We start from the raw sequence: 15642 nt of genomic DNA, 5'->3' as shown, positions 1-15642 counted from the left end.
CTCAGACGTTCCGCCTAAATGCTACCCCTTACGTTACCTCATCGTTTCTTTTCTAAACGTGACTCAGCCAAAGACACAATTATTCGAAGTATCAACAGAATCTCCCACGTTACATTTTCCTCAGAATCATTTCGTTCCGGAGAAAATTTCTAACACACTGTCCTACGTTGATCTCGATATCCAGAATAATAACGTATACTGAATAATAATATATCCTGACACTTTTGTCCATTCTTACTATAACGACATATGAATTTTATCAAAGCATGACGACAATATTTTTTATATTAATGAAGACAAGTAATTTCGAATAAAAATATAACAATTGCTCACGACTTCTATAAACTTCCTGTTCTTCGATCCAAAATATGCGAGATGCAACGAATTCCCATGTTGTTACTCATTTGTTTTTCGAATGAAATGAGTCTCTCCAATTGAGATTCAGACGAATTGGACGTTGATAATCGGCGAATTACGTACTCGTTAAATCATACAGCTTTCTTCATAAAAGTATTCTCAAGAACGTTGCAAAAATTCACAAAAAAGTTCGTTGAATAGAAACAGAGATAGTCAGATACCACTTTTCTCTTTTATTTCTATTCGACAACATAGGTTATTTCTTACTTGTTTAAAATCCAAACGAGATAAATTAAACGAACATTTTTGTTCTTTTTATTTTCTTTTTGGACAATATAATATCTTTTCTCGTTTACTCAGAATCCAAATGTGATAAACCGAATTAACATTTTCCTCTTTCTCCATTTTTCTTTTTCTTTTTCGTCTCTATCTAAAAAAAATATATATATAGATATATAGTTTTACTTATTTATTTAAAATTTGAACATGACATAAATTTTTCTGCTATCGTTAGAAAATGATGTTAGATGAGAAAAAGTGACACAAAAGTATTAAAGGCAACGCGTATCTTCACTGATGGGAGTATTAAGAATTTATGAATGTACGGTCCTATTTGAAAATATCTGTTTGAGAATGTCAGACAAAAAGTTATTATTCGTCGCGATTGCCGAAATGGAACGAGCAAAAAAGCTGACGGGACGGAAGGGTTGAAAACACCGACACCCTATTCATCCCGTGTTTTTATCAAGTCGCAATAATCGTTTACGTTTTCGTTTTCTGCCTGCGACAGAGCGTCCGGCGTCGGTCAATAAAATAAGATTTTTGCTCGTAAGATTAACATATTAACGAGTGACGCGCGAAACGAACTTCCCACCTTGCGCCTCTTCACTTTATCCATTCTTCTCTCTGGTGAGAGAATGTAAAAAACTCGAGGGACTTCCAACGCGATCCTTTCATTCGCCTAAAGGGATGGAAAGAATAGAAAAGGAAGAACGTAAAGGTATTACGTTTAAAAAAAAGATTGAGAGTCCCGTTAACGATTAACGATATTCGCGTTCTCGCAAAGCATGAAAGTGCTAAACTCGTTAAATAACTTGAACAATTTTACGAGATATGCGATAAAACTGTAACGTTTGATGTTTTCTGCTCCGGTGAACACGTACGCACGCATATTTATTCGGCAAAATTTATCGTTACCTTAAATCTGTAAAGATATCTAATAATTAAGGTAACTTATCAACTAAAAGTGCAAAAATTCCAAGGAACACTTCTGATACGTGTACTGTTTAGAAAGAATCAATAAAAGTTCAGCGAGATGTAACAAATATTCTTGAACAAAAGAAAGAAACAGAGAAAACATAGTAGAAAACACAGAGAGCGTTGGAAAACGTAAAAATAGAGATATCACGAAAAAGCGACGTAAAAATGCAAGGAATAAAAAGACCTCTTTTTATCAAGAAAAACTGGGACACTCAAATCACCGTGTATTCGCTCGAATTAATTTCTTCTTCATGCAAATTAAAAATTATCTACAGGTATTGCACGGTAAGAAGAGTGTAAAATCGGTTAAACCGCTATCTTAGCAAAACTATAGATCCGTGTAAAATTTTTCTTCCGACTTTCATGTTCAAATTTCCGGTTGTACGTGAATCTTACGTTTTTTTAAATGTTTGATTAATTTCAGGAAATCGATCGCGTATATGAGATAGATCACGTATACGTAGACGAGCGAGTTGCCGATTCATCCGCGCAGTGTATCACGGGAAATGACCCCGGCGGCGATGATTTCCCCGAAAGAAATAATTTATCCGCATCAAATCGCGCAGAAGAACGATTTATCCGTCCCGCGACGCGGACTTTCCGCGCTGAAGAAATATATTACATCGCTTATCGCGACCTGACTATATTTCCAGCCAGTAGTATATCAGTACAGGTGACGCGACCTCGTGGCCCTTATATCTGGGCATGTTTATGCAATTTCATATTTCTATGAATGGAAGTAAAGAAGTGGTTCCTAAATAGATATTTGTTGCCAAGCTCGTTAAACGTTAGAACGAACGTTTTACCTTGAATATATGTAACAATAAAAGAAATTTGTAATGCGCGAAAACGTATAAAACATCGAAAGTATACCTTTTACCATATTTATTAGATAAAACTATTTTCTATTTAAGTTCCATATTTTACATTATTATTATTGTATGTATATATATATATATGTCGGAGATGAAAGGAAAACCGAAGCCTTCCCTTTGCAATTTTGAGGAAGCCTTCTAATGCTTTAGCCTAGATTTTATCATAACTGTAATTAAGCAATTGTCATTTGTAATTGTTTGACATTTGTGAAAGCGAAAGTGGGTTCGAGGTGACAACTGGTCGCCGAACGTAGCCACGGTCACGGGATAAACGTTTTGCCTGATGAAGGTGTGGATCGGTTGTATTGTTCTCCCTAGAAATCACATAGAATTGTACTTTAGAGATGCTGATATAATGGGACACACGTTGTATTAGGAATCAATCTCCAGACAGAAATTGCCTAGTATCGGCGTTTGGATCTTTCTCGATGTTTCCAAAGAGTATACAACAAACTTTTGACAGAAATTGCCTAGCAACAACGATTGGAACCTTCTCGATGTCTCCAGCGAGCATATAACAAACAAATGCAGTTGTATAGCGAAAAAGATTTTCATCAGATATTCATTCGTGTGATCGCCTTGGAAAGTGATACATCGAGTAATTTACCGAGTGATTCAGCAAACGTATTTTTGTGTTACAAAAATTATTTTGAGTTATCCCGTTGACCGTGGATTCGTTTGAACCCCGGAACATTGTTAATAGCGTAAATTAAATTCATTATTCGTAAAACCTATCAATCGTTATTCGCATTATTCGTTAAATTCATTATTCGTAAGATATATTATCCGTTCCTCTTATTGTTCGTTAAAACTTATTATTCTTTAATCTAATTATTAATTAAACTTATCATTTGTTAATCATATCATTTATTAAACTCATTATTCATAATATTTTGTAAAATCTTGTTTATTCGCGTAAATATATTCTCTGTTTTGTAAAACAATGGCTAATTCAAATGAAGAATCATTACGCGACTTAAATCCTAATGATAACCCGACATATATATATAAAATATGAGTTAGCAGAAATATTCAAAGTCTAACCATTCGTTACGCTACTTACATTGGGAATTAAAAGATGTTTCCAATCACGGCACGGTGTTGATCGGTGACGTTTTACCAAATTTTTGAACGTGATTAAAATAAGATCAATTTCATGGGCCAGAAAATTCTCGACTACGAGAGTAGCAAGAATAACATTGCCAGAGAAAAATTTGCAAGCGCAATATAATATTTCGCGAACGTTAAATGTAATGGTGCAGTATATATTTCAATCTATTGCAGCTTTCAGAACAAGATACATATATGAAATAAAATTTGCATAGCAGGCAATATATACGCTCACCGTGGGTCCCAGGTAGAAAAACGATTAGACTTCCTTTGGTTGCGACACGAACGAGGAAAGCCGCTCGAAATCAAGAGACTCGACCGGAATAAAGTTCGCAGGAATTGTGGCGCGCGCGGGTGCCATTTGACTGCTAGCCAAGCCAGACGCCGACTTAGTTTCTTTTTAGACCGTAAGGCTTAGCTGGTGCGGCATTATTGCGCTATTAACGCCGGGTCGTAGTTGGTGCAGCTGCCCGGAACGAGATGCAACTACCCTTTCGTATCATCCATCCCTCCTCTCGAGAAAGGGGCAGGTTACGACTATTTCTTGATAATCCGGATAACCTGACGCGGATGTACACGTTGTGGGGGAACGTTGGTATTTTGCCAAGGACGCAGTGTCGGAGACTTTGGTGGTTAGGCACACCTGAACGGTCCAAACTATTTGCAATTCCTTCTCTTCTAACGTGTTATTGGCTGTTTTGGTCGGTGTCCCTCGTTTTGTTAAAGCTTTTGGTAAATCTTAAGGATAGCAAGAGATCGTGTTTTTAGTCTTCGACGATTGATAAATAGCGTTTGCTAATTTTCACATTAAAGTTGTGCAATTTTCTACGGAGCAAGTCAACGACGAGTAACGTCTTGTTTCGAGTGAAAAGTAAGAAAGACGGATAAGAATTGGGGAAACGAACACAGCAGGAATTGGATCGGCAGATATTCGATTCGGGGCAGAAGAAAAGAAACAAGGACACAATAAAACGGCAAGCGAAAGGAAGAAAATACGATCGATTAAAAAAGAGGATAAAAGAAAGAATGAAGCGGATTGGAAAGCGAGGAAATGATATAAGGACGAGGGGGAAGAAAAAAGATAAAAGAGGGATAAACGGCGAGAACTGGGTCGTAAACGTTCGTTTTAGAGGGATGACGGGATAAGAGACACTGATAGAGAACTAGAACCAAATAGAAGACGAGGCACGGAGAAGTCTAACGTACGTACGAATGAGAAAGGATAAAACAGGGGATTAGGGGAACGAAAGAGGGCGAAAAAAGAGGCGGAATGTGGAAAAGGTAACGCTATAATAAAAGGAAAATAAGAAAAACCCGATGAAAGAGAATTCGGGAAGCGAGATTGATGAAAGGTGAGAAGAAGGATGAGGAAAGCGAGAGGGGATGAAAAAAAAGAAAATGACGCGGTACAAAGCGGAAAACGAGAGAAACGCGTGAAAAGAGGAAGGAAAGAGGTAGCAGAAACAGGAGGTAAACGAAACAAGGATAAAGAAACACGCGGCTCGACTAACAAAAAGAGAAGCTTTATTCAAAACATCCCATAAAAGCTGCCAGTAATAGAGAAACGCATTCGAGCGAACAGCTTCCTCATTCTGTTTCCTATTTTCGCATTTACGATCACCGTCGAAGAATACACGCGCTATTGTTCCTTTCGTTCCTGTTTATTAAATCTGCTAAGATACTTTATTTCATGCACGTAACGTTAGAATGATCGTCGAGGATGTTCTGATCACTTTTCAGAGTAATTCACCCAAGAATTATTTAACAGCTATTTACTATTACAGGATTTTAAAAAATAGATCATTTCTAATAACCTAGAAACATTCGTATGTATAAAATGTACACGGAACAGTTGTTCGCAGGCAACAGAGTGGTGAAATAATGGGGCAGAAAATCTGGTTTAAAAATATTTACATCTAACAATACTTCGAGTTTATGATATTTATGCTGTACGATGTTGTTGGCCGTAGCAGAATAGCGAGATAGAAGTGGCACAAGAATTGTAGCCGAAAGAGTTAAGGCAAAACGCTGAATAAAAGTGTCATACGAACGACGAGGTGACCACCGTGTATGCGAAGCAAAAACACAACAAAAGGGAAAGATGAGGGCGAAACCGGAGAAAAGAGGAGTGCAGGAACTTTATTCGAAGCTCGTAGGTGGCCAATCTCGTAAAAACCGTCACTGGTAACAAGGAAACAGCGCGACCGGATCGAACCGATAATACGAATTCTGTACGAGGAGAAGCGAGAGACGTTAGCCCGCGTAGGGTGAATTTGGCTCGGGTTGATATTGAACTAATTATCCGGATTAGCGTACCGGCTGGTAACGCGATTTCTGGATTATATTTATTGACTGGAGACTACGGGAACGCGGCCGTATTCCGCGGCGGCTTTCATAATCCGAGATTCGCTTTAAAACGGATTTCCCATCGAGCAGCGAATATAAAATTGTCTTAGAGAAATTTGATTTCCTGTCGAGACTCGCATGGTTCGTCGATTATTTGTCATTTTTTAAGACGAATTAGTTAAACCAGTAGGATTTTTCTATAGTAAACGACTTCCGCTTCATGAGATATGGTACATCTAAATGACACCATTGTGTTCCCTGATATGCTGTCTCCTCTCCAGTTAAATACGTCAGCGTTATTCGGACGAAATCAAGCAGTTCGTTGCATCAATTAGCTCACCATACGATCTGTAGTCAATTTAACCGCGTAATAGTAAAGGATTTTTCCTGTTCACAATCCTTCTTCAAGTACAATATTAATAGAACATTGTCAGCCATAAGTTTGTATTATTTAACGTTATAATTTGTAACGGAGTTGTATACTAAAGGGCTGTATACCTGTGAATAATAATAATAATGATAACATCCAGTAGTCAAACATTAAGTTGACCAGGGGTCGTTAATCAAGCGTGATACAAAAATGCTGCTTTGTATAAAATTAAGATTGCGATATTACATCCTGCAAAGAGGAAAGAGTCGACGTGCTATTTAAATTTATAATAATTACAGATTTTTCAGAAATTTACTATATTATATAAATTTTTAATATTTATTACAACATTTTCTACTAATTTATGTTGTTCTGTTATTTTATGTTAATTTACTTAATTTACTTCTATGTGTATATTGTCGCTCAACAATTATTTATCAAACATGTGCTTACTGACTTATTTCGTAAAGGTAAAGAATTCGAGGATGACCACAGCCGGTTATTACGTAGGCTAAATATGTACTTTTTTCCTCAACCCTTTCAACCAAGGCGAAAGATTATTATTAAACTAATATATAGGTTGTTGTGAATTATTTATAAATGTTCCCTTAGTAACACATTTTTTCGTCATTCGAGAAAGTAATTGTCAAGTTCAGAAACTTCCTACCATTCCAGAAGAATAACTCAACATAATTATGGGTGAAAAGTCAGCTCTAAAGCTGAGAGAAGAAAGGGAAGAGGCGTAATGCAACGAGGAAGAAGTCGTTTCGTTTGTCGCGTTTGCGAACGTTTCCCTGGAAAGTTTCCAATTTTAAGACGAATAAGGGTAATGCAATAGAGGATGATTAATCAATGAGTGTCTCTACGAGCAACTTTCTAGGTATTAATGTTGCGAATTATAAAGATATTATAGAAGAAGAGTTAATTAAACGTAGTTTCCGAGCAAGTGTTCTAATAGATGACCTGATAAATTCGAATAGATCTCGATACAATTTGAACAATCGATGCGCACGTGTTTGAAGGCTGACCATTAATATCAATAAGCAACGGGCTAAGGAGTTTGATTCGTAGGTTAATCAGTTTATTAGGAGCTTCGTTTAATTCGCCATCTTCGTTCTTCCTCGTTGATATATTTGTTTTCTGAATTGTTTCAGATTTCCTATATATAAATAATAATAATATTATTATTATTATAGAAGTATTATTCCTTAAAAAGTGACGTAAGTCAAAATTGCCAATTTAAAAGAAAATCACACATAATTTCATATAATATATATAATTTAATATGCAATAACACAATATGTAAATTATGTAATAACACATAATTTCGTTGATTAAATCTACCAGCAAGTAGAATAGAATGGTAGAAATACTTTTCATCGATAATTATTAATAACAAGAATGAAAACATTTGCGATCAGGAACAAACCTTAAAACTCCTATCTTCGCCATATCGAAACAATGGCTTTTCGTCGAAGAGTTCGAAGAGTTTCGTCTTAGCCTCCGGTAAAATCCATTCGTATCTTCTTCAAACAATCGCTTCAATCGGAACAAACAGGATTTTTGTCTCCGAAATAGATTTGCTTCCATTATTTCCATAAGAACAATGGAAATATGTATATGTGCATCTTACCTTACGGGGGAAATCGTATTTGCGTTCACTAACTCATCTCGAGATTTGATCGTACACAGTTGCAAATTAATAAAAAAAAAAATATCGATCTACATCACAACAGAAACAACGCACAAAAGCTTTCGTTCATTTTTTAACTGTGATGTCTCAAGCCTGAAAGTGACCCTAATGGAGAAAAAAAAAGAAGTCGCTGGAAGTTCGTGTAATTTCTGCCGGATCACGAGGGCTAATGACGCGGCTAATAATTCACGAGTCCTGTGTGCGTTGATTAATTACGATCACGCATCGCTAATTTGCCCGAGTTTAGTCGAAATTTCGTCGTTTTCTGGAATGATGTGTGCGTGTTTGACGCACGTGTACCGAGCTTTTACATTCGCGATCACGTGCTGACTGCACGTGCATTGCTCACCGATCACGTGCCAAGTACTTGAAAGCAGCTTCGATTATCCCGCGAGATTTTGCCACGATCGTTGGGCACTTCTAATGTATTTTTATTTCTGAAAATAGACACGTTTATTTATAAAAAGAGGCTCGTAGAGTTAAATTTTCCTCGATTAGTTTTTCTAAGTTGAGATGACTTCTTGTACAGCGGCAGCGCAAGGAAATCTGATAATGGCCATTTTTGTGATTAATAGATTAATGTTTATCCTCCTGTAATTTAAATATTAGATAGATATTTATTTTTTATACAAATTTCATCATCTATGATATGATTTTTTATTCGTCTAGATTTCATCGTCTGTATAAGTTTTTCAACTCGTTTCGAATAAGTGTTTCTTCGGTACGGAGACATTTCTCAACCTCTGTCGTCTTTTATCTACGTCTTCCGACAGTCGTTAGACAAAACAAAAATTAAACGAATTAGAATACGTATTTTTCGTGTTGTATCGAAAGACTGTATTATGAAATACAATTTCATACATATCGATAAAAAAAGTTCAAATCAAAGAAATACGATAGAAATGTTTTCGCTATACAAAATTCTCATTTTTACAATATATTTTTATTTTTATCAGATACAAATTGCTATTTCAGTTAGAACTACAGACTGTAAATGGATATATTCTTACTCGATTACATTAGGAGCCATATAAAACGATACCTAAGGCGTATATGATTTATGCAAGTTCTTCATGTAGGAACAACGTTTAATTTCAAGCTAAAGAAACACGTTCGTTTTGATCCTACCTGCCTATCGAACGTGATTGTTGTTGGCTCGTGTATTATTTATCTGGAAAAACGACGATCTTCGATTACGTAGAAGTATTACGGTAAAACACTCATACTGTCTCTTGACCTCAGATAAAATCAATGGTGGTCGACTGGATCGACCTCTAGGTCATCAGTACGATAGAAAGCAGCTCGTGTGCGCATTTTTTAGCTCTTACTCTCGTTTTTTTTTCTTTTTTATTTTCTGTTTATTAATATTTCGATACGATATTGCAGAAATTTGTCGTCATCGTGTCGACACGAAAGTTTCGTTTCATTGGCTTTTACTGTACGCTGAAACCGACTGCAATTTCCTTACTACGTGCGTTTATCGAATTTTTATATATTCAGCGTATTTATAACTCCGAGTCTGAGTAACTATTAAAGAAATTAATATACAAACGATTACGTTGGCGGAGGATTTTTAATTTCACTGACATCACGACGACAAGCATTCGGTTTATGACTGAAACATTATTGATTTATCGTGTTACATATTATCGATAGAAATTATTAATTCTAATCGAGACTTATACTCTTACGAATTTACCGATCCAGATATTAATTTTCACCGCGTTTATTCAGAAATAATTGTAACAAGCTAGGCCATTTTCTGCGACTTTCTCTGTTGAGAAGTAATCGTATAAGAGAAATGATAAATCGATAATCAAGGGAAATAAAAAATACTTAATTAACATCGAAAAGTTACAAAATTGATACTTCTCATATGAAATATATAATTTTGCACCTTTTGTAGTAATAACAAGCTTGGTGCATTCGTGCACATCGAATAACGCACTTAATTAATAAAGTAATAAATAACGTAATAATTAAAATGCATATACGCCGATTAATACGTCGAAATCAATTTTATCGTGTTTTAATACTTCACTATACATAGCTTTGATAATCATGAAAAATAATATATACTTTGTATCATCGTATTATCATATATCTACATTTTAATTATTACTTTGAAAATACAGATTCAAAAATAAGATTAATAATCTAGACCAAACCCCACTTTTTTTTCTACTATTTCAGCCTTCCAAAAAATCTGAAAAAATTCTGAAACGATCAGCAATATTCCTATCACGTTGTACGATCCACTATCTTCGAATTAGTAAATTTAATAATTTACAAATAAACATTCGAATCCCCTGGTCTTACAAGAAAAGTAAAAATCTGTGTTCAGAGTCTCTCACGAAAATAGGAATCTCCCAACAGGGAAGAGGAGTAAATTACTTTTAAGCTCAGAGAAAATTATCCTCTCTATCGATAGAGCGATCGGTCCGACCGATCGAATGAAAAGATCACAATGATTCACCATTTTCGATGGTATCGCGAATGACATGATGCAGTTAGGGGAAACTCGTGGTAGGGACCTGGAACCAGCTGTTCTAATCTCTTTCGACTGGCATATCGTGAGTGGAACCGCGTAGTAGTACGCTCGACGTCAGCGTGGACGTTCGACGTTTCCTCTCGAATCTCTTCGATTCCTGCGACGTGTTTTTCCCATCCTTCCACTCCCTACGTTCCCTATAATTAGTTGCTCGTCCACTCAGAATCGCGATAACCATATTTATTCCTTGTATTTAATATTAAATAATCTAATATCAAACTTATCCTTCGAGTATTCCGTCAAACTCGTCTAATTTGGAATTATAGTAGTAACCAGTTCCTTGTATTTAATACTAATTTTTCTCCTATTTAATATTAAATTTATAATATCTAATGTTTAATATTAATCTCTCTTGTATTTAATATTAAATTTTATATTTAATATTTAATATCACTTTTTCTTGAATTTGATATTAAAAATCATTGGAAATATCAAATTCTGCTTCTGCTCTTGGCTATCATTCAATTGCTTCACGTTTACCATAAGCTAGTATTATTTGGAGTTATACGTGTCGTGATCGTACGAACGTCGAGATACCGTGTTTTCGTGGAACTGTTGAGTGATCGGTTAGTGATCGTTTCTGTTTCGAACGTGGACATCGACACGTACGCGAGACGCGGAAGAACGTCGATGTGCAGTGAGTTAATTAATCGCGACACTCATTCTGGAGGGTTCTTCTCTGCTTGAGCGACTTTCGGGTAAGAAGACTTTGTGTATTTCCATTGATTTACAATCAAAACGATGAAAGTTGGGTTTGCAAGGTTTTACCTATTGTTTTGGCTATTGAAATTGCGACCTGTCTGACTGATTCGAATCATCCGATACATTGTATTCCACCCCAAAAACATTTTAACATCGCTTTTTACAGCCAATTTTCCAAAGCATATTTCTAATATTATTTCCATTTCTATTATTTCTATTGTTAAAAAAATGGAAGAAACCAGGCAAATTTATTACTTCACTCTGCGATTTTTCAAGGAATATTTCTAACACCATCTCTATTACTACAGAAAACGCCAAAAAGGTTTCCTATTTCACTCCCCGATCTTTCAAGAAATAACTCTAATATCATTTTATTAAAAACGCTTAATGAACGTCATTTACCAAAAAAAAAAAAAAAAAAAAAAAATTAAAATCATGTCAACAAAAATCTACTAAAATCGTAAGAATTCGCAAACACACTGGTACATATAGAAAATGCAAATCACGGGAAGAAATGACGGAGGAAGCGGCGGCGACTCAGGGGACTGAAAGTAGCGTAAGGGAAGAAAGAAAAATCCACTCGCGACGCTCGGTAACCTTACCGAGACGCTGGGAATATTTTTCTGACCCCAAACTGACAAGCTCGGCACAGAATGCCGTACACGAGGTCCGATTAAAAATGTGCTCGATAAGAACTCGTGGAAAAGTTGGTGTTCCTTAACCTCCTCCATGCTGCATTTCTATTAAGTGACGGCCGCCGCGGCCCTCGGAGGAACGCTGATCCAATTTACTTTTCATTCAGCGTGAGACCAGTGGCAATTTGAAAATTTCTTTCAACGCTTGCCCCGGCTTTCGCGTTCAATCAGCTAGCAATTTATTCTCTGTTTTGCTCTGTCGTCGCCGCCTCTTTCGTATTCCATCATTGATATCAGTATTAGTGGAAAGAAATAGAAAGACATTAGACGTAGTAGCGAGTTGTTTTCACGACGATAGAATATTCCTTTACAAGACGACTAAGAACCTTCGCTGAGATTCTCAGATATCGTGCTATGTAGCCGGTGTTTTGCTCTTAGGGCAATCGATAATATATTCCAATTGTTTCCAATCAGAGGAAGGAGTGACGCGTGTAACATTTCGTTGCTCTAATTTTTAACTATTCTACTTTACTACGCTAGTTTGTAAACCGAGAGAACTGAGTTTAAAGTTTGCGAGGTATAATAGCATTGTGTGGAGTTAGGACTCTATGAAGAATACTTGTTGAATATTTCATGCTTTCCGAGTAGAATTTTCATTCTATTATCGAGAATTTGTAATCTTTGTAACAACGAGACATATGTGGGTTGGTTAATTCTACGGTTTTAAAAAATGCACTTAGAACAGTTAAGAACTAGGTCGACGATTCCTTGTGTAATAAGGATGAGGTCTTGGATCGTTTAATGTAGATCACGAAAGATTCGTGCATTGCTTGGTAGTATAGAAAATTTCACTCTAAGATTATTTTCTTTGGTGGTTCGATAGTATTGTTAAAGGAAGTGTATAGGGTGTTCAAAATATGTGTAGATATTTATGAGGTCGATTTTGGACACGAAGACAGCGAAGGAAATTTCTGTACGGAAATAGTAGGAGAAGAATATTGTAATTAGAAAGTGACGATGAAATCTTTAAACCTAAGTAGCATTTTGTGTAACTCGATGCTCATTGCTCTGACATTGTTTGCCAATTACTTCGCCGATATAAATATTATAAGATATTTCCTTACCTGTCATATAAAATATTATTCCTTTAACCATGAAAGAACAAAAAGTTGCACTCTATGTAGAATGCAAATAGCCTTCTCTGACCCGTTAGCTCTGTTTTTAACGAGTATACTCTTTATGAAGAAATTGCAATATTTTGCGTTATGACGAGCCCTGTGAATAATAAAATGAAAAACTAAAACAGTCATTTTGTTACAGTTTAATTTTAACAGCATTATAACAGCCAGGCATACTCCGTGCTTGACGAGTATACTTGTCATCGCTTGCCTTTTGCCACACGTTTTAGCTACACATTTTTCAAAGAGATCTCAACAGCTAATTGATTAAATACTCTTCATAATCAGCACCAATATGAATATGTAACATTAATAGCCTTCGCAACAAAACTCACAAAAATACTCTTCGTCAAATATCGCTTCCTTAACAAGCAAAAACCAGAAAACAGTGTATCATAGGTCGTGCTATGATATCATCAGGTTTATTGCTGAAACAAAGATCTAAATATTCCATTTTTTAAATTACATTTACCGCGCTCTTTTAAGAGAAATTAAGAGTATTGCAGCCAGTGTAAGTTTCAACGAAAACAATGAAACTCGAGCGATTTTTTTCAAATTGCGATTACAGTCTACTATAATCTGTAACATTATCTATCGTTACTTTTCAAATTATGCTCAGCTTCTTACTTTCTCCAAACGTAAGAGTGTCGTAACTTGTATTATTTTATTAGTACGTTCGTGGTTGGAAGAAAAATTGGTTTGATGGCGGGTTAAGAAGTAACCCGGTAATACCAACAAGATCTGTAGTAAACGCAATAGTAGCAACGAGAGAGTAGTAAATACTAGGGTCACGGCAGTGCGATCAGAACGCGAGCAGAAACGTTCGATCGTGACAAGTGGAGGAACGAGAGGAAGAGAGTGAGATAGAGAAAGAAAGAACGGGTTATCGGCACGGTATACTATTTATACGCGCGCCCACGAACCATTAAAAATACGTCTCGACGCGATGCAATTTATATCGGACGACCATTCGAGTATAAACAATTAGCGAGGCGTGCAACCGCACAACGAGAAACCGACCTACCGCGATAAAACGACAAATTAGATCTTTCTCGATGACTCACGATTTTGGGGGAAAATGCTTCAGTTTATTCGCAAAAGGTGGAATTTTCTCTGCGTCTATTATTTGGTACTTGATACTACCAAGAGTATCGATACCACGCTAATGTCGATGCGATGATAGTAGTGAGATTTTTCAAGTGATTTTTATACATAGCTATTTTAGCGCTTATCTTAACATTTTATTCCTATCAGAAAAAAGTTGTTTATTTCAATCGTTCTTCTACTTTAATAGTTCTTTTTTATACAGGATAACTAATCATCTGATTAGTCGAAAATTAAAAAAATTGTGCAACTCTGTTTATCGCTCTACTTACAAAGATAGCGTATTCTATTTCAAACCATCCATCTTATTCTCTCAAACATTTTCTTCAATTGCAACCATTTTCTTCGATAGTTAACAAACTATTCTTCTATCTGTATTTCTTCATTATCTTCCCCCTTTCTCTCTCGTTGCACAAAAAACTCCTAAAAAGTTACTCGCTTCATTAAACCCAAAATAAAACTAACCATAGACCAACATCCGTAGCAGTTTCCTTTTCTCCTTTTAAATCTAAGATTACCGAAAAACTTTACTCGTAGAATCGAATCCGCGATAAAATCCACCGTAAACCTATTCCCATGATACGTCTTCTCTCTGCTCTCAAATTAAAAACAACAAAAAAGCTGTTCGCGTCGTTAGATCCAATAAATAAACTCGACCGTAGAACCACGAAAGAAAAAAAAAAAGGAAAGAAAAATAAAAACGAAAGAATGCGAGCAATCAATCAGTATCCTCTCATCGAACGTTCCATCCATCCTCCGATACCCTAAAAACGATTAATCACAAGAGGATCGGATCCGAAATCACGCGGATTCGCAGCAGTGAACGGCTGTTTCCGGCTAGCATTGGCCATGTCTGCCAATAAACGGTTGTCCACGGTTATTAACGCAATTAGAATAATCGATCGTCTAACCGAGGACGGCTGGTATCGTAGTGTAATGGCATTATTACGACGAACACGGTGGCAATGATGTAAGGTGACGTGCGGCAATCTGTGGCACGGAGGCCAGGCACAGAGGGATGCAACGTGGTACTAAACGCTTCGAAATCAGGTGCACGTTGGCGTTCACAACAAGTTTGACATACCATCGTAGACGATGTGTAGAATGGACGCGATTAAACGATGACGATTCCTTGCAAACAGTCTGACTAAACATCTGACGAGATCCGAGGGATTTCGATTTAAAGGGAAATACCAGCCACCGCGTAATATAGTATTGTTCTCTGGTTGAAGAGAATGGATAAAGAGAACCGTTGACACGATTCGATGAATCGTTTGATGCGAACTATTTGCTCTCTTAATGGAGATACACTACAGATCAAACGTTTTGAATCGCTATTGTAGGTTGGTTGGAAAGAAGGATAGAGTTAATCTGTATACGAAACTGATAATCTTCGTTTTCTGTCTCGGTTTCATTGCACAAGTAGAAGATTAATGTTCATCTGCGAAACGAACAAATTAC

At 36.3% G+C, this 15642-nt stretch overlaps 1 protein-coding gene across 5 annotated transcripts in view; it reads left to right on the top strand.

Annotated features, from left to right (window-relative positions):
* Window positions 1-15642, top strand: part of LOC126868106 (uncharacterized) — a 33107-nt gene that overhangs the window by 6424 nt on the left and 11041 nt on the right. The window contains exons 1-2 of one of the 5 annotated variants that reach the window (XM_050623336.1): window positions 10591-10827; window positions 11053-11260. The exons of 1 other annotated variant lie outside the window; for it this stretch is intronic. The gene's annotated coding sequence lies outside the window, so the exon portion shown is untranslated. Of the gene's footprint in view, window positions 1-10590; window positions 10831-11048; window positions 11261-15642 lie in introns of those variants that run through there. 3 more of the 5 variants (XM_050623329.1, XM_050623345.1, XM_050623332.1) reach the window with 3 other exon arrangements.

The sequence above is a fragment of the Bombus huntii genome, chromosome 1 (assembly GCF_024542735.1).
Source record: "Bombus huntii isolate Logan2020A chromosome 1, iyBomHunt1.1, whole genome shotgun sequence".
Classification (NCBI taxonomy): Eukaryota; Metazoa; Arthropoda; class Insecta; order Hymenoptera; family Apidae; genus Bombus; species Bombus huntii.
This window is presented reverse-complemented; position numbering and strand designations above follow the sequence as displayed.